A 15,962-nucleotide genomic window follows, 5' to 3' on the forward strand; every position below is an offset into this window, starting at 1 on the left:
CCTGGTAATCTACTTCTGAAAAATCAGCCATTGTAATCCCTATAGAGCAGTCCTACTCTGACACACATGAGGTTGCCGTGGGTTGGAGTCAACTCCACAGCAGCTGGTTTGGGTTTGGCTGGAGTGGGGGTGGGGGACCACTATAGGATGGCCAGGAAGTCCATCCCAAGAAGCTGACATTTGAGCAGAAAGTTGAAGGAGAAAATTTTCAGGCAGAGGGAACAACAAATGCAGAGGCCCTGAGGAAGAGGTGTGCTTGGTCTGTTCGAGGACCAGCAAGGAGGCTGGTGTGTCTGGGAGAGGCCAGAGGGGTCTTGGGGGTGGCGCTGGGGAGAGGGCAGTCTATGGAGTGCTGTGTGGGCTCCGCAGGGACCTGGACTTTGAGTAGGTAGGACACTGGGGGAGGAATATCAGCGGGAATGATGGGATCATGAAGAGGGCAAGAGTGGCTGCATGGAAACCAGTCAGGAGGTTTTTTGCCAAAATCAAGAGCAGGAACAATAGCGGTGGCCTGGCCAAGAAAGGTGTCAGGGGCAGTAGGGAGAAGTGCTCAAATGTTGCTTACAGGCCTGGCAAGATGAGGATAGAGATTAACCATTGATTATAGCAAGATGAAGGATTTAAGCCACGGAGGCAGCTTCGTGGAATGGTTGCACAAAGCCTGACCACAGTGGGTTCGGGAGAGGAAGTGAAGATGGTGAGAAGTGGTTGTGCTGTAAAGGAGATCAGGAAAATGGGACAGTGGCTAGAGGCAGAAGTGGGGTCAAGAGAAGGCATTTTTTAAGATGGAAGAAATTACCTATGGTAGTTTCTTATGTTGGTGGGAATGACAAAGGGGGAACAAGGGTAATTGCTGGAGAAGCTGAGAGGGAATGTAGTTTTGCCATGGGAGGAAGGCCTTCAGCCACGGTGGTGAGAGAGAAAGTGGAGATGGGGGCACCGGAGCAGCTGGGCTGCAGGATGTGGTGGTGGGAACGCGTGACAGTCTTCTTGCTTGCTTCTATTTTCTCAGTGAATTAGAAAATTCTTCAGTGAGGAGTTAGGATTGGGGAGAAAATATTGGAAGTTTGATGAAACAGAAAATAGTATGAAGCTAAAAGGAGCTGAGTGTTTTCAGGGAAGTGATTTTAATAACGGACCTTGGATCTCTGGTGATTAAGGACATGAGGGAGGTGAAGAACAATAAAAATACAGTAGAAAAATGAACTATATGATCCAATGGCGTTGGGGAGAATTGCTCAAGTTGGGGTACTAGAGGGAGTGACCCAGAAAGATAGAAGGTGCTGTTGGAAAGTGGGACGCTTCTTGCTGGCTTTCTTGCTGCTCCTCCCACACTTGGGCCACAGAGCCTTCACATGTGCTGTTCCTCCCACACTGGGGCCACAGGGCCTTCGAACGTGCTGTTCTCTTTACATCATTGCATAGCTTGCTCCCTCGCTATATTCAGCTCTCTGCTCTAATGTCCCATCCTCAGAGAGGTTTTCCCTGATCACCCAGATAAAAGGGCCACCCTTTCTCAAGGCAGTCTCTGTTCCTTGACCCTGTCTCATTTTTATTCATGGCGTATTACTATCACCTGAAATTATGCTGTATTCACTCTTATTTACTTATGTCCTGTCTCTCCCACTAGAATGAAAGTTCCATAAGGGTAAGAATATTGTCTTATACACCATTATATCCCTGGCACTTAATGGACACTCAAACATCAGCTGAATGAAAAGTAAATGAATGGACTTGCCCCAGGTCACTCAGCTAAGGAGTGAAGAGGCGGAGATTCACACCTACCAGTCTGACTCCAGGGCCCTTGTTCTCAACCAGCAGTAGGGTGAAAGAACTAGGAGGTAGGGGCTGCCACAGCCTGCTTGGCCTTCAATCCCTGAGTTTTCAGCAGCTTCCCTGTGATAGGGTTTGTGGGGGAGGAAGGAAAATAATCCTGTATTAGAAACTTTATTAAGGCAGAAGGTAGAAAAATAATTTCCTATGCAGAAAAACAGCTGCAAGAACACAAAACAAACCAGTAACAGTGTACAGGTCTGAGGTTGGGGTATCGGTCCAAGGCCACTTAAGGTTATGTGTAATTTCTCTTTTTTTCAAAGCATTCATATTAATGGAGTACTTTCTGGAAGTAAAAATAAAAATGAAAAAAAATACCTATTTTTTCTTTAAAGAAAACACTATAAAACTATGGACAAACTGGTCATGAAAGCAAAAGCTATGACTTTAAACCTCCTTTTCTAGAAGACCAACTGGTTTAGAACATTAAACTACGCAAACCCAGAGCGAAGACTTGTGCGCCATCCATTTTCTGGGTTCCGCTGAAACCCTTAGCTTCATTAGCAACGACGTGGAGCTGCTGCGCCTTGGAACTGCTGCTCCAGTCCGCGGTGTTGTTTTCCATTTGCTCATCGGTTGGATCCATCTGAGTCCAACTGTGCCTTTGTAGACTTGGTTGCTTCTTTTGGAAGTGTTTCTTCCTTCAAACTAGGTTACAGAAACAAGAGCCGAATTAGACTCACAACTGCAGGAGATTTCTACTTTCAAACTTAGGATGAAAAACATAAATAGCGAGAGTGCTCCTTTGGTGTTGAAATCCTTCAATTTCCTTGGAAAAGTTTTATTTCTTCACACAGAAATTGACGGGTGGGGCATCCCCAGGCCCCAAGGAGGTAGGGAGAGGACACTGAAAAAGCAGGATTTGGGGTCAAGCAGAGGGAAGCTTGTATACAGCTATGTATCTCTCATAGTTGGGACCCTGGACAAGTCACTTAACCCTGTTACTTTCCTCATCTGCAAAATTCATGTCACCAGAACTCACTCGTGGGATTGCTGTCAGGATGAACTGAAACGATGTGCATAATAAATGGTAGCCATTATGTAAATCTCTGGAGCTGTGTTTTTGTTTTAGGTCTGTTGTTCACAGACAAGGTGATGCTATAATTTATCATCTGAGCTGGGACAATTTCGAGAATGAAGAGAGGCACTCAGAGAGAGAGGACCGTGACAAGAGCACGTCAGGGCCCTCTCCGGGTAAACCTGGGCATATAGTTGCCCTACCCTGGGTGTTGCAGGAGACCCTGGGTCGTGCAAACGGTTAACACACTTGACTGCTGACCAAAAGGTTGGAGGTTCGAGTCCACCCAGAAGCACCTTGGAAGAAAGGCCTGGTGATCTACTTCAGAAAGATCAATCGCTGAACACCCTGTGAAGAATAGTTCTACTCTGCCATACATGGGGTCGCCATGAGTCAGGGCCGACTTGATGGTAACTGGTTTTTTACTGAGGGCTAAACCCTGGTGACACCAGGAGACCTGTCGGGGAGAGCTGCCATCATGCGTGACACCTCCTGCCAAAGGACGACGAGGAAGCATTGGACAGTGGGCAAGGCCTAATTTTGTCTGTGTTGTAGATGTCATCCAGGGCATGCTAGTTAAGAGCCGATAACCCAGTCTTAAAAAAATATTAAGAACAGAGAAGGGACATGGGGTTTGAACCAATGTCACAAAACAATTTGTGCATTAACTGTTTAATGAGAAACTAATTTGCTCTGCAAATTTTCATCTAAATCACAATTAAAAAAAAAAACGTACACTAAAGACTGCATATTATAAAAAAAAATGAAGGAGGGAGTTTTTGCTTAGAATGCATTGAACGTCTGTTAATGGTGGTGGGATAATTTGGAAAATACAGCAAGAATGGTTGCACGACTTGAAAAATGTCATCAATGTCACTGAAGTGTACATGTAGAAATTGATGAAATACTGAATTTTTATTGTATGTATGTAACTATAATAAAACAAAAAAGAATGGAAGAAGCCTTCTGCCTCTTCTCCCCTCTTCCCCTACCACTGAGCCATTTGGCAAAGGGCCTCTGTCTCTTGGGCCCAGTTTTTCTCTCAGAGATTAAAATAATCAGCATGTGCCAAGATAGCATCAAACCCCAGGGGCAGGGTGAGGACCCAGCACGGGGTTGTAGGGAAGCCTTTTCAGACTAGGTGGAGTTATGCTACTGTGTTTATTTCTCTGAGCTACTTCCAGCACAGTGATACCCCTACCCCCCAGGAATCTATGGATAGCACATTACTAAAAACACCCATCCAGAGGCCAGAGCTCTGACTGTGGCCTGCAGAGTCCGCATCTCCTGGGCTCCTGTGTATTTAAACTAGTGTCCCAGGCAATTTCTATGACTTGCCAGGTTGGGAAACACTGCCTGCAACTTTATGGGATGTGAAGAAGTGCCTTTTGGCATCTCACAATTGGGCCTAAGATATGAGAGAAAGACAGGATCTGAGGAAGCTTTGATGGAGCAAAGATAATCAGGGAGGAATTCCTGGAAGAAAGACAGATCTCCAGGGACAGGAGTCTGGCAGCCTCTCTGCTTCTGGCCTCTGCAGTTACCATGGGGCCCTTTTTCTGTGTCAATCCTGGAGGAGCTGAGCCTTATTTTTATTAAAAAGCAGTAATTCCATGTCCCTATATTTTATCTGAGTAGCACTGGTGGCGCAGTGATTAAGAGCTCAGCCGCTAACCAAAAGGTCAGCAGCTCAAATCCACCAGCCACTCCTTAGAAACCCCATAGGGTAGTTCTACCCTGTACTGTAGGGTTGCTATATATTTTATCTAGCTATCGCCCTTTCTCTTTCTTCTTGCATCTCCCCCGTGCTTCCAGAAAGAATTGTTCATACTCCATGTTTAAAACCGGTTGCCATTGAGCTGACCACCACTTGTGGCGACCCCACATGTGTCAGAGTAGGACTGTGTTCCATAAGGTTTTCAGCGGCTGATCTTTCAGAAGTAGACTGCCAGGCCTTTCTTCCAAGGTGCCTCTGGGTGGACTCAGCCCTCCAGCCTTTTGGTTAGCAGCCTAGTGCATTAACTATTTGCACCCTCCAGAGACTCGGCTCCTTGTGTCCACATAGTTCTCATTCATTCCTGGTTGCAGTGCAATGACTGACCTGAGTTTTAATCCAGGTGTTATCATGACTACCTGTGTGACCTTGGGCAGGTTAATGACCTACTCCAAGCCTCAGTTTCTCCACTGTGACTGCTGAAATGAGATAATGCAAGGAAAGCACGGAACATAGTCCCTGGCCTGTAGTGAGAACTTACCTTCGCTTCCTGTTCTTAACTCTGGCCCAGTACAGAGCAGATCTTTCTCTTCCCCGGATCATTAGTTACCTAATTGGAAGCTTCTATGGTCATTGTTCAGGGTTCAGTTTACCTTTTTTTGTCAACCTTTAGGACTATATTCAGTTCTTGAAATTCTTATTCTTTCCCTATATCTACGGCACTTTTTCCAGCTTCCCCCCGGCTCTTTTACCTTTACACACGTCCTACACTTAGGCGTCTGGTGAAAGTACTCAGTCATCTGAAAGTATCTTCGTGAAGACTGTGGAAAGATGCAGAAGTGAACACTTTAACGTCTTCAGTGGAAACAGTGCAACGTGGAGTGCTCCATGTTAAAAATCAGGTGAGACTCCATTTGTCTTAAGAAGGCATTGTGACCTTATGACTCAAAGATAACAGAATTTTACCCTGGACTGTATCAAACTCCCCCCCATACACACACTCACTCTCACACACACACACACACACACACACAGGTCCCCAAGGGAGATAAACACATAAGGAAGAATAAATAGAAAAATTAAAGCATGCTTTGCTATGAGTAAGGAGCCTTGGTGTTATAGTGGTTAAGCGCTTGGCTGCTAACTGAAAGGTCAGCAGTTCAAATCCACCAGCCACTCCTTGGAAACCCTATAGGGCAGTTCTACTCTGTCCTATAGGGTCACAGTGAGTCGGAATCAACCTGATGGCAACAAGTTTAATTTTTGGAGAGGGTGGTTTGCTGAGTACTCTGGTAAACTGGGTCTGAACACTGCTTCAGAAGTGAAGCTTCCCTGACTTTGAAGGCATAAATGGACTGTTCACATCCCACCTGCAAACCCAAATGATCCAGTAAAAACAACAAGGTCAGTGACGATGACAGCTACACCTGTTGAGCATTTCCAGAGAGAGCTGTCTCTCTTGTAAGGCCTTCACGTGCATTGCCTTAATTTATCCTCAAATGACTTTATGAAATAATAACTGTTATTATCTTCATTTTGCATAGGAGGAAACTGAGGAACAGAGCAGTCAAGTAATTTTTCTCATGTTACACTGCTGGTGAATGGAAGATTCTGGATTGCAGTCCAGGCTCTGACCTCCACAGCAACCTCTTCCTGGGGAAGGTTGGCAGAGAGAGAGGCAGAATTTCCTCCCCAACAAGCAATTGACATCATGAGCGCTATGACAGAAACACTTGTGATACATGTGTATCCTTGTGTATTATTGTTGTTGTTAGGTGTTGTCGAGTTGGTTCTAACTCATAGTGACCCTATGTACCACAGAACGAAACACTGCCTGGCCCTGCGCCATCCCTATAATCATTGTTATGCTTGAGCTCATTGTTGCAGCCACTGTGTCAGTCCATCTCATTGGGGGTCTCCCTCTTTTCTGCTGACCCTCTACTTTACCAAGCATGATGTCCTTCTCCAGGGACTGATCCCTCCTGACAACATGTCCAAAGTATGTAAGACACAGTCTCACCAAGCTTGCTTCTAAGGAGCATCTTGGTTGTACTTCTTCCAAGACAGATTTGTTCATTCTTTTGGCAGTCCATGGTATATTCAATATTCTTCACCAACGCCACAATTCAAAGGCTTTAATTCTTCTTTTGTCTTCCTAATGCACTGTCCAGCTTTCACATGCATATGATGCGATTGGAAATACCGTGGCCTGGGTCAGTTGCACCTTAGTCTTAAAGGTAACATCTTAGCTCCTCAATGCTTTAAAAAGGTCCTTTGCAGCAGATTTGTCCAATGCAACGCATCTTTTGATTTCTTGATTGCTGTTTCCATGGCTGTTGATTGTGGACTTAAGCAAAATGAAATTCTTGACAACTTCAATCTTTTCTCCTTTTATCATGGTGTTGCTCATTGGTCCAGTTGTGAGGATTTTTGTTTTCTTTATGTTGAGGCGTACTCTGTACTGAAGGCTATAGTCTTTGATCTTCATCAGTAAGTGCTTCCTCTTCACTTTTAGCAAGCAAGGTTGTGTCATCTGCGTAATGCAGGTTATTAATGAGTCTTCCTCCAATCCTGAGGCCCCGTTCTTCTTCATATAGTCCGGCTTCTCGTATTATTTGCTCAGCATACAGATTGAATAGGTGTGGTGAAAGGATACAGCCCTGACACACACCTTTTCTGATTTTAAACCACTCGGTATCCCCGTGTTCTGTCCAAACAATTGCCTCTTGATCTATGTACACGTTCCTCATGAGCACAATTAAGTGTTCTGGAATTCCCATTCTTCGCAATGTTATCCATAATTTGTTATGATCCACACAGTTGAATGCCTTTGCATCCCTGTGTGTTACGATACCATTTTTATATAAAGTTTTCAAACCTGTAAAATGATACTATGTATTTTTATAGATATTTATATATACGGTGAATATGTAAATATATGTGGGTATATTTTTTTATATATAATGACATAATATGGGTACATAGCTATTTTAATATTATCAATTCTTATATATTTATACTATAGGTATACCTCAGACATATTGCGGGTTTGTTTCCAGACCACCACAATAAAGCAAATATTGCAATAAAGTGAGTCACATGAATTTTTTGGTTTCTCAATGCATGTAAAGCTATGTTTATACTATACTGTAGCCTATTAAGTATGCAATACCATTATGTCTAAAAAATGTACATACCTTAATTAAAAAATACTTTATTGCTAAAAAATATGAACCATCATCTGAGCCTTCAGCAAGTTGTAACGTTCTTGCTGGTGAAGGGTCTTTCCTCAATGTCGACGGCTGCTGACTGATCAGGATGGTGGTTGCTGAAGGCTGGAGCGGCTGTGGCAATTTCTTAAAATAAGACAACGATGAAGTTTGCCGGATTGATTGACCCTTCCTTTCACGAAAGATTTCTCTGTAGCATGCCAGGCTGTTTGATAACATTTTACCCACAGTAGAAGGTCTTTCAAAATTGGAGTCAGTCCTCTCAAACCCTACAACTGCTTTACCAACTAAGTTTATGTAATATTCTGAATCCTTTATTGTCATTTCAACAATGTTCACAGCATTTTTACCTGGAGCAGATTCCATTTCAAGAAACCATTTTCTTTGCTCATCCATGAGAAGCAACTCCTTATCCATTAAAATTTTCTGAGATTGCAGCAGTTCAGGCGCATCTTCAGGCTCCACTTCTAATCCTAGTTTTTTTGCTATTTCTACCACATCTGAAGTTTCTTCCTCCACTGAAGTCTTTAACCTCTCAAAGTCACTCATGAGGGCTGGAATCAACTTATTTCAAACTCTTGTTAATGCTGATATTTTGACTTCTTCCCATGAATCACAAATGTTCTTAATGGCATCTAAAATGGTGAATCCTTACCAGGTTTTCAAATTACGTTGCCCAGGTCCATCAGTTATAGCCTTACAAAATGTATTTCTTAAATAATAGGACTTGAAAGTGGAAATTATGCCTTGATCCGTGGGCTGCAGAATGGCTGTTGCATTAGCAAGCGTGAAAACAACATTAACCCCCTTGTACATCTCCATCAGAGCTCTTGGGTAACCACGTGCTTTGTCAATGAGCAGAAATATTTTGAAAGGTATCTTTTTTTCTGAGCAGTAGGTCTCAACAGTGGGCTTAAAATAGTCTGTAAACCATGTTGTAAACAGATGTGCTGTCATGCAGGCTTTGTTGTTTCATTTGTAGAGCACAGGCAGCATATGTTTAGTGTAATTCTTAAAGGCCCTAGGATTTTGGGAATGGTAAGTGAGCATTAGCTTCAACTTTAAGTCACCAGCTGCATTAGCTCCTAACAAGAGAGTCAGCCTGTCCTTCGAAGCTTTGAAGCCAGGTATTGACTGCCTCTTTCTAGCTATCGAAGTCCTAGATGGCGTCTTCTTCCTATACAAGGCTGTTTCATCTACACTGAAAATCTGTTGTTTAGTGCAGCCACCGTCATCCATTACCTTAGCTGGATCTTCTGGGTAAGTTGGGGCAGCCTCTACATCACCACCTGCTGCTTCCCCTTGCACTTTTATGTTATGGGGATGGCTTCTTTCCTTAAACTTCATGAATCAACCTCTGCTAACTTCAGACTTTTCTTCTGCAGGTTCCTCACCTCTCTTAGGCTTCACAGAATTGAAGAGAGTGAGGGTTTTGCTCTGGATTAGACTTTAGCTTAAGGGTGTATTGTGGCTGGTTTGATCTTCTATACAGACCACTAAATTTCCTCCATATCAGCAATAAAGCTGTTTCACTTTCTTATCATTCGTGTGTTCACTGGAGTAGCACTTTTAATTTGCTTTAAAAACTTTTCCTTTGCATTCACAACTTGCCTAACTGTTTGGTGCAAGAGGCCTAGCTTTTGGCCTATCTGGCTTTTGACATGCCTTCCTCACTAAGCTTAATCACTTCTAGCTTTTGATTTGAAATGAGAAACGTGCAGCTCTTCCTTTCACTTGAACACTTAGGGGCCATTGTAGGGTTATTAATTGGCCTAATTTCAACATTGTCATGTCTCCAGGAATAGGGAGGCCTGAGAAGAGAGAAAGAGAGAGAGCCATCATATGGGTGAGGTTCATGGTGCCCCAAAATAATTACAATAGTAACATTAAAGATCACTGATCACAGATCATCATAACAGGTATAATAATAAAAAGTTTGAAGTATTGCAAGAATTACCAAAATATGACACAGAGACATGAAGTGAGCCCGCGCTATTTGAGAAATGGCGCCAATAGACTTGCTCAACGCAGGGCTGCCACAAACCCTCAATTTGTAAAAAATACAATACATGTGAAGCGCAGTCAAGGCAAGTGCAATAAAACAAGTATGCCTGTATTTCATAATAAAAATTTAATATATATCTGTGGAAGGTAACATGCAAAACTCAAACTGGTTTTATTGTGAGATTATAGGTAGTTCTAACTATTTAAAAAATTTGATGTTGTTATATTGTCTTTTCAATTAAAAAACAAAGAAGTAAACAAAAAGAACGTATGCAAAAATGTGAAACCTGAGAAAGGTCCGTGGTTTGTTATGCCTACTTCAGCTTCCTGGTTTTGATAATGTTCTGTAGTTATATGGCGCCATTGATGAAGCTGAGTGATGGGTTCGTGGGACCCCTCTGCTATTTTTGCAATTTCTTGCAACCTATAATTAGTTCAGAATAAAAGTTAAAAAATTAAACAGGTTGGTATTTTCAGGCATTCTATCCCAGGCTCTTGTTTTCATCTTATTTGTTGTCTCTTTATGAGCTCATGCACTTTAGAACTACACTCGCATGTACACACACGTATTTCATACCACAGTAGTTTATGCACTTGGTGACAAATCAGAGTTTAGAAGAGTTTATGAGGAAAAGTGGTAGTTTTCCAGCCACTCTTCCCACTCCACACTGCATCTCCCACCCGGTCCCACTTACCAGAGGCCCCTCTGGAGTTCTCTCGATGGTTCTAATCCAGCGCTCCTCCAACTTCCTTGTGAACACAAATCACCTGGGATATTTTTTGAAAGGCAGGTGCTGACTCATTAGGTCTGGGGCAGCAAGATTCTGCGTTTTTAACACTGCTCCCAGGTTCTGCGGATGTAGCTTGCTGGCAGATCATGCTTTGAGCACGGATTCTGTAGTCTAGATCATATGCTTACCAGTGTAAAGTCAATTCTCACTCATGATGACCCCATGTGTGCAGAGGAGAGCTGCTCCATAGGGTTTTCAGTGGCTGTGAACTCTCAGAAGCAGATCCACAGGACTTTTTTCCGAGATGCCTCTGGGTGTGTTGGAGCCAACAATCTTTTGGTTAGCAGCTGAGTACTTAACTGTTTGTGCCACCCAGGGACTTCATCATCTTTAGTCAAATCTGCTCACTTTCCAGTACTCAAGATGAAGATTTAAGTCACTTGTGTAGTCCCCCTTCTCCTCTCAATGTTTGATATTTAAATTTATTTATATTGAGGGTATTACATAATATAATTAATTCTTGTTTTATTAAATTTCCCACAGCATGTCTTGAGTTCCACTTTGTAAAAGAAGACTGTCAAGTACCACTTCTCTTCCAACAGAGCTCTGGTGGTGTAGTGGTTAAGTGCTTGGCTACTAACCAAAAGGTCAGCAGTTTGAATCCATCAGCTGCTCCTTGGAAACTCTATGGGGCAGTTGTATTCTGTCCTACAGGGTCACTGTGAGTCAGAATTGACTGGATGGCAACAGGTTTGGTTTTCAGATTTCTCCTCCAGTGTTGACAGAATCTATAACTCTGGTAGGTACCTTTCAACTCCAGTCCCTAAATGTAGTTATAATTGCTTATTGGAAATTTTCACCTTAATATCTTGTAAATGCCTCAAACTTTATGTATCTTAAATCAAACTAATTCTTTGCTCACTGAAACCTCCATCCCTTTCTGTACTCCTAACATCATCGATGGCACTGCTGTCCACCGCTCAGCTTAGAAACGTGGAGTGAACCTTTCCTTCCTTCTCCCTCTTCTCAGTCTGTTTCCAATGAGAGCTACTCCTGCAGCTCTTTAACATCCAGCTCAAACCTCATTTTCTTAATGCAGCAGTTCTAACCCTGAATCTCTCCCGAGCGTACAGTGGAGTTTTCCAGAAGCTACACGACTGTGATAATGCCGCATATTGAATGTAGAAGCCATCTGAATAGCATGAGAATCTACATACCTACTCTTACACCAGGGACTAAAGAAATTTGCAAAAATGTAAAACGATGCCACTTTTTTAACTATTTTGTTTTGGGAAATAACATTTTTCATGAAAACCTTATTTATGTTACCATGCAATGGGTTGTTATTGTTATTTTCAGTGAATTAATAAAGTTTTAAAAATTTTCTGTTTCAATTTCAAATACAAGAAATACCAATGAATAAAACTCACACAAGCAAGTCCTGAGGTTAAAAAGTTTGAGATCCTCTGCCTTACTTAATGGAACCTTCTCTCACTCCAGGCACTGTTAGATGTTTTCCTTTTACGCTCTCCTATTATAGCACTTAACCGCATTGTAGGTTGTGTTTGTAAAGTACTATATGCTTTAAAACTGCTATTATTCTTTTCCAGGAAACTTTAATAGGCCACCAGGTTTTTTTTCCACTTAAGAAAAAAATCGAGATATAATCTTCATATCCCACTATTAACCCTTTTAAAGTATACACTTGGGTGGTTTTTGGTATATCACAGAGTTGTGCAACCAGCGCCATTGTCTAATTTCAGAATGTATTCATCATCCCAAAAGGAAACCCCTTACTCTTTTGCAATCACTCACCATTTTCCCCTACCCTCAGCCCTGGCAACCACAAATCTACTTTCTGTCTCTATGGGTTTGCCTATTCTGGACATTTCATATGAATGGAGTCATACATGTGGCCTTTTGTTTCTGGCTTCTTTCACTTAGCCTGTTTTCAAAATTCATCCATGTTGTAGCATGTATCAGTATGTCATTCCTTTTTATGGCTGAATAATATTCCATTGTTTGTATATAAAAAACCACATTCCCCTGACATTCATGGTCCCCAGACCCTTTGTTAGCCCTAGATTGGAAACATTCCTGCAACCAACTCTACAGACAGGGACTGGCTTGGACTATAAGATAGACAATGATGCTGGTGAGGAATGAACTTCATAGCTCAAGTAGACACCTGAGACTATGTGGGCGACTCCTGTCTGGGGGTGAGATGCGAAGAAAGAGGGGGAAAGGAGCTGGTTGAACGGACAAAGGGAATACAGGAAGGAGAGGAGAAGTGTGTTGTCTCATTAAGGGGAGAGCCACTGGGAGTGCATGGCAGGGTGTATATGGCTTTTTATATGAGAGAATGATTTGATTTTTAAACTTTCACCTAAAGCACAATAAATAATTAAAAAGAAAAAAATTAAGAGAATTAAAAATAAAATAATAATAAAAAAAAAAACCACATCCACTGCCATCGAGTCGATTCTGACTCATAGCGACCCTATAGGACAGAGTAGAGCTGCCCCGTAGAGTTTCCAAGGAGTGCCTGGAGGATTTGAACTACCGACCTTTTGGTTAACAGCTGTAGCACTTACCCACTACGCCACCAGGGTTTCCCATTTGTATATACTACATTTTATTTATCCATTCATTGGTTGATGGACATTTGGGCTGTTTCCACTTGTTGGTTATTATGAATAATGCTGTTATGAACATTCATGTACAAGCTATTATGTGCTTTCAAGTCTTGGGTATATACCTAGGAGTAGAATTGCTGGATCACCTGGTAACTCTGTGTTTGACTTTTCAAGAACTGCCAAACTTTTTCCAAAGAGTAATCCATCAACTTTTTTTACATATATAAGTTTATTTTTTTTTTTGTTGAGAATACACACAGCAAAACACACACCAATTCAACTGTTTCTACATGTACATTTAGTGACATTGATTACATTCTTTGAGCTGTGCAACCATTCTCACCTCCTTCTCTGAGTTGTTCCTCCCCCATTAACATAAATTCACTGCCCCCTAAGGTTCCTATCTAATCTTTTGAGTTGCTGTGGTCAATTTGATCCCATATAAATAGTTCTTAAAGAACATAATGCTCAAGGGAGACATTTTTTTACTAGTTAAGTTAAACTATCGTTTGGTTTTAAGAAGGCTTCAGGGGATATTTTTGGTTTAAGGTTTATAAAGATTACCTCAGGACAATAGTTTCAGGGGTCCATCCAACCTTCATGGCTCCAAGAAGTGTGGAGTCCATAAGAATCTGAAATTCTTTTCTGCATTTTACCCCTTTTGATCAGGATTCTTCTATGGAATCTTTGATCAAAATGTTCAGTAATGGTAGCCAGGCACCATCTGGTTCTTCTGGTCTTGTGGTAAAAGAGGTAGTTGTTCATGGAGGCAATTAACCACACATGTCATACACCTCCTCCTATTCCTAACTTTCCTTCTTCCTGTAGGCTGTCGACTTTTAAAATAACTTTTTCAACGATTAAAAAAACAAAAACAAAAAACCTGTTGCCATCAAATCGATTCCAACTCATAGCGTCCCTATAGGACAGAGTAGAACTGCCCCATAGAGTTTCCAAGAAGCACCTGGTGGATTTGAACTGCTGACCTTTTGATTGGCAGCTGTAGCTCTTAACCACTACACCACCACGGTTTCCAGCTTTTTTGTTGATAGTACATTACAAAACCATTATAGAAACTCTGAAAAATTCAGAAAAGAATGAGTACTACCTATGGGTAACCACTGTTAACATTTTGACTAGTTTTTAATACGTGCACACACACAAATAATTGACATCATGCTCTATATAATGTTCTGAAACTTGCTTTTTCTTTTTTCACTTAATAAAAAATCATGAATATTTTCCAAGTTGTTAAATATTCTAAAACATGTTTTTAAAAAGGCTACACACTATTGTTTTCTATGCAAGCACCAGGATTCATTTAACCTATATCCTTTTGATGATAATTAGGATAAATCTAATTTTTCTCTGACAGCTCTTTAACAAATACACTTGGTATACAAAACGTGGCGTTTATGATTATTTTTCTAGGATGAATTCCTAGAAATTGAATTAAGTGTGAATGTTTTGAATGATTTTGATGCAGATTACCAAACTGTACTCCCAGAGGTGGTGTCCATCTGTATTTGTCTCCTGCAGCAGATGAGGTGGCCTGCGTCACTAAATGCTGACCAACCGGTTGTTAATGTTTGAAATCTTTGCCAACTTAATGAACTAAGAAATGGTGTATTGTTGTTTGGCTTGGTGTTTATTAGTGAGAATGAATGTTCTTACACTGATCATTTGCATTTTTGTGAACTGTTTATTCATATATTTAGCCTATTTTTCCATCTTGTCATTTGGAAGCATTTGTAATATATCTTTTGTTTGTAAATTTTTGTTCCAGTTGAGTTTGTCTTTTCCTCTTTACACATTTCTTTATAGTGCTTTTTGTTATATAACATTACATTACAAAAGTAGTAGATGCTCAATGTAAAAATTCAAACATTATAAAAATACAAATGTAGATAGATACTAACAACAGTTTTCCAAATTCCATCCTTTCAAATTGAGTTTGTTGTATATTCTTCCAAATGCCTTTCCCTATTCATATTTTACCAATTACATTTCTTTTCAAAATTGGAATCGTACTATACATACTGTTTTTAACTTGATTCTTCACTTGCTATATCTTCTACATGTCTCAATACTAGTAATGCAACTTTATCTTATTTTTAATAGGTGTGTACAATTTGGGAAATTGTTAGTATCTGTCTTTTATATTTTTATAGTGTTTCAATTTTCAACTGATTATCTATTATTTTAATAGGTGCACAGTATGCCATTATTCCTGGGTAGTGCAAACAATTAAGCACTCCACTACTAGCCGAAATCTTAGCCTTTTGAACCCACCCAGAGGCACCTCGGAAGACAGACGTGGTGCTCTGCTTCAGAAAGGTCACAGCCTTGAAAACCCTGTGAAGCAGTTCTACTCTGCACACACAGGGTCGCCAGGGGTCAGAAAAGACTTGACAGCGACTGACGACAACCAATGCCGTTTTATGACTATGTCATGTTTTTTAACATAAAAAGGTTTCACATTTTCATTTGGTCATATCATCCAGTTTTTCCTTTATATAGTATCTTCCTTAGTTTTTACTCTTAGGAAGGAGACTCTCAATATTGTATAACGAGTCTCTGAGGTCACATTAGAGATGAGCGGTGCTGTGGAAGCGTGAAGACTGCTGGGACATCTGTGTGAACTATAGGAGTCTGAAACCTGTGCCTGCCAATGAAAGAGAGAAAGATTTCATTTTGATAAAGTAAAATATACTGAAATGCTTATTTCCAGTGAATTAAAATTCAGGGTATGTTACCATGTCAGCTAGTCTCAACGGCTAACTTTTTCAGAAGTTT

General features: G+C 41.1%; 1 pseudogene; it reads right to left on the bottom strand.

Annotated features, from left to right (window-relative positions):
• Positions 1-2,235: 2,235 nt before the first annotated feature.
• LOC135227991 (tigger transposable element-derived protein 1-like) overlaps positions 2,236-15,962 on the bottom strand; it is a 44,345-nt pseudogene continuing 30,618 nt past the window's right edge.

This window comes from Loxodonta africana, chromosome 17 (assembly GCF_030014295.1).
Source record: "Loxodonta africana isolate mLoxAfr1 chromosome 17, mLoxAfr1.hap2, whole genome shotgun sequence".
Taxonomy (NCBI): domain Eukaryota; kingdom Metazoa; phylum Chordata; class Mammalia; order Proboscidea; family Elephantidae; genus Loxodonta; species Loxodonta africana.